The sequence below is a fragment of the Cherax quadricarinatus genome, chromosome 9 (assembly GCF_038502225.1).
Source record: "Cherax quadricarinatus isolate ZL_2023a chromosome 9, ASM3850222v1, whole genome shotgun sequence".
NCBI classification, from domain to species: Eukaryota; Metazoa; Arthropoda; class Malacostraca; order Decapoda; family Parastacidae; genus Cherax; species Cherax quadricarinatus.
In genome coordinates this window covers 318,760-323,424 of record NC_091300.1, presented here as the reverse complement: position 1 = coordinate 323,424, position 4,665 = coordinate 318,760, and positions in this window count along the sequence as shown.

Here is a 4,665-nt window from a genome sequence, read left to right as displayed (position 1 = left end):
ATCCTCCTTTGTACATTTTCCAGAGAATTTATATCCATTCTGTAATACGGTGACCAAAACTGTGCAGCATAATCTAAATGAGGCCCAACCAAGGATGTATAGAGTTGAAGAACAACCTGAGGACTCCTATTATTTATGCTTCTTGATATGAAGCCAAGGATTCTATTAGCTTTATTGCGAACACTTATGCACTGTTGTCTTGGTTTCAGATTACTGCTAACCAGAACTCCTAAATCTTTTTCGCAATCCGTAATATTAAGATCTACATTATTTAGTTTATATGTGGCATGGTTATTGTCCTGTCCAACATTTAGAACTTTGCATTTGTCTATATTAAACTGCATCTGCCACTTCTCCGACCACTGCATCAGTCTATTCAAATCTTCCTGGAGTGCTCGAATGTCCTCGTCAGAATGAATTCGACGGCCTATTTTGGTGTCATCGGCAAACTTGCCGATGTCGCTCTTTATGCCCTCATCTATGTCGTTTATGTAGATTGTGAACAGCAGGGGGCCCAACACTGACCCCTGTGGAACACCGCTCGTGACGCTTCCCCACTCTGATTTCTCCCCATTTATGCAAACTCTCTGCTGCCTATTTGTCAACCATGCCTCTATCCAGGAAAAAATTTCTCCTCCTATTCCATGTGCTTTAATTTTCCTCAATAGTCTCTGATGTGGGACCCTGTCAAAAGCCTTACTGAAGTCCATATACACAATATCATATTCATTACCATGATCTACCTCCTCAAATACCTTAGTGAAAAAAGTTAATAAATTCGTAAGGCAGGAACGCCCCTTTGTAAAACCATGCTGAGATTCGTTGATTAATTTATGCTTTTCAAGGTGGCTACGAACAGCCTCGGCAATTATTGATTCCATAAATTTTCCCACTATGGAGGTTAGGCTTATTGGTCTATAGTTCGAAGCTAAGGACCTGTCACCTGTTTTGAAAATAGGTATCACATTTGCCATTTTCCACTTATCTGGCACCATGCCAGTTTGTAGTGATATGTTGAAAAGATTAGCCAAAGGTGTGCTAAGCTCCTCTTTACATTCCTTTAGAACCCTTGCATACAGTTCATCAGGGCCTGGGGATTTGTTAGGTTTTAATTTATCTATTTGCCTAAGGACCATGTCACTTGTGACCCTAATAGTGCACAGTTTATTATCGTCCTGTTCTACATAATTTATCATTACTGGAATATCGCTGGTATCCTCCTGTGTAAAAACTGAGAGGAAGTATGTGTTAAAAATTCTACACATTTCCTTATCACTGTCAGTGAGCTGACCCGAGGAACTTTTGAGTGGGCCTATCTTGTCCCTGATCTTACTTCTGTATACCTGAAAGAATCCTTTTGGGTTAGTCTTCGATTCTCTTGCAACTTTAACCTCATAATCTCTTTTTGCTTTTCTAATTCCCTTTTTTATTTCTCTCTTTAACTGAATATATCGATTTCTCAATTGCCCCTCTCCTCTTTTGATTTGCCTATATATGCCTCTCTTTTGACCAATCAGATATTTTAATCTATTGTTCATCCAGAGCCTACTAGACTGGAGAATACACTAGACCTCATATTCACTAACAATGATGATCTGATAAGAAATGTCACCATATCAAAAACAATATACTCAGATCACAACATAATTGAGGTTCAGACATGTATGCGAGGAGCCCCAGACCGACAAAATGAGACTAGTCACGAGGGAGCATTCACCAAATTCAACTTCAATAACAAAAACATAAAGTGGGACCAAGTAAACCAAGTCCTAACCGATATAAGCTGGGAAGATATACTAAGCAACACAGACCCAAACTTATGCCTAGAACAGATTAACTCGGTGGCACTCGATGTATGCACAAGGCTTATTCCTCTAAGAAAAAGGAGGAGTAGATGTAAAATAGAAAGAGACAGGCGCTCCCTTTACAGGCGACGGAAAAGAATAACAGAGCGGCTAAAAGAGGTCAATATATCTGAAATGCGCAGGGAGACACTGGTCAGAGAAATAGCAAGCATCGAACTTAAGCTAAAAGAATCCTTTAGGAGTCAGGAATCGCGGGAAGAACTAAAAGCTATAAATGAAATCGAAAGAAACCCAAAGTATTTCTTCTCCTATGCCAAATCAAAATCGAGAACAACGCCCAGTATTGGGCCCCTACTTAAACAAGATGGGTCCTACACAGATGACAGCAAGGAAATGAGTGAGCTACTCAAGTCCCAATATGACTCAGTTTTTAGCAAGCCGCTAACCAGACTGAGAGTCGAAGATCAAAATGAATTTTTTATGAGAGAGCCACAAAATTTGATTAACACAAGCCTATCAGATGTTATCCTGACGCCAAATGACTTCGAACAGGCGATAAATGACATGCCCATGCACTCTGCCCCAGGGCCAGACTCATGGAACTCTGTGTTCATCAAGAACTGCAAGAAGCCCCTATCACGAGCCTTTTCCATCCTATGGAGAGGGAGCATGGACACGGGGGTCGTCCCTCAGTTACTAAAAACAACAGACATAGCCCCACTCCACAAAGGGGGCAGTAAAGCAACAGCAAAGAACTACAGACCAATAGCACTAACATCCCATATCATAAAAATCTTTGAAAGGGTCCTAAGAAGCAAGATCACCACCCATCTAGAAACCCATCAGTTACACAACCCAGGGCAACATGGGTTTAGAACAGGTCGCTCCTGTCTGTCTCAACTACTGGATCACTACGACAAGGTCCTAAATGCACTAGAAGACAAAAAGAATGCAGATGTAATATATACAGACTTTGCAAAAGCCTTCGACAAGTGTGACCATGGTGTAATAGCGCACAAAATGCGCGCTAAAGGAATAACAGGAAAAGTCGGTCGATGGATCTATAATTTCCTCACTAACAGAACACAGAGAGTAGTCGTCGACAGAGTAAAGTCCGAGGCAGCTACGGTGAAAAGCTCTGTTCCACAAGGCACAGTACTAGCTCCCATCTTGTTCCTCATCCTCATATCCGACATAGACAAGGATGTCAGCCACAGCACCGTGTCTTCCTTTGCAGATGACACCCGAATCTGCATGACAGTGTCTTCCATTGCAGACACTGCAAGGCTCCAGGCGGACATCAACCAAATCTTTCAGTGGGCTGCAGAAAACAATATGAAGTTCAACGATGAGAAATTTCAATTACTCAGATATGGTAAACATGAGGAAATTAAATCTTCATCAGAGTACAAAACAAATTCTGGCCACAAAATAGAGCGAAACACCAACGTCAAAGACCTGGGAGTGATTATGTCGAAGGATCTCACCTTCAAGGACCATAACATTGTATCAATCGCATCTGCTAGAAAAATGACAGGATGGATAATGAGAACCTTCAAAACTAGGGAGGCCAAGCCCATGATGACACTCTTCAGGTCACTTGTTCTATCTAGGCTGGAATATTGCTGCACTCTAACAGCACCTTTCAAGGCAGGTGAAATTGCCGACCTAGAAAATGTACAGAGAACTTTCACGGCGCGCATAACGGAGATAAAACACCTCAATTACTGGGAGCGCTTGAGGTTTCTAAACCTGTATTCCATGGAACGCAGGAGGGAGAGATACATGATTATATACACCTGGAAAATCCTAGAGGGACTAGTACCGAACTTGCACACGAAAATCACTCACTACGAAAGCAAAAGACTTGGCAGACGATGCACCATCCCCCCAATGAAAAGCAGGGGTGTCACTAGCACGTTAAGAGACCATACAATAAGTGTCAGGGGCCCGAGACTGTTCAACTGCCTCCCAGCACACATAAGGGGGATTACCAACAGACCCCTGGCAGTCTTCAAGCTGGCACTGGACAAGCACCTAAAGTCAGTTCCTGATCAGCCGGGCTGTGGCTCGTACGTTGGTTTGCGTGCAGCCAGCAGCAACAGCCTGGTTGATCAGGCGCTGATCCACCAGGAGGCCTGGTCACAGACCGGGCCGCGGGGGCATTGACCCCCGAAACTCTCTCCAGGTAAACTCCTATGAAAGAAAAAGACTTGGCAGACGATGCAACATCCCCCCGATGAAAAGTAGAGGCACCACTAGCACGTTAAGAGACAACACAATAAGTGTCAGGGGCCCAAGACTGTTCAACTGCCTTCCAGCATACATAAGGTGGATTACCAATAAACCCTTGTCTGTCTTCAAGAAGGCTTTGGACAGGCACCTAAAGTCAGTACCTGACCAGCCGGGCTGTGGTTCGTACGTCGGTTTACGTGCGGCCAGCAGTAACACCCTGGTTGATCAGGCCCTGATCCATCATGAGGCCTGGTCACAGACCGGGCCGCGGGGGCGTTGGCCCCCGTAACTCTCTCTAGGTATACTCCAGGTGGTGATCCTGGAGGTGATGGTGGTGGAACAACTAACTCAGTGTTGTGTTGACGCTGGTGGTGGTGTTCACGATTCATTACCTTTGAAACTTGTCATGATTGTAACCAACTTTACCTGGAGCTCATTACCTTTGTCAGTTCTCATTATTGTAACCAGATATAGTTTATTACCTTTGTAATTAGTCATGAGTGTGACCAGCTCTATCTGGAGCTCATTACTTTTGTACTTGGTCACGATTGTGACCAGATCTAGTTGATTACCTTTGTAACTTGCTCAGCTATCAAAACTTTGGAGTCCAGTCCCTGGACCAATT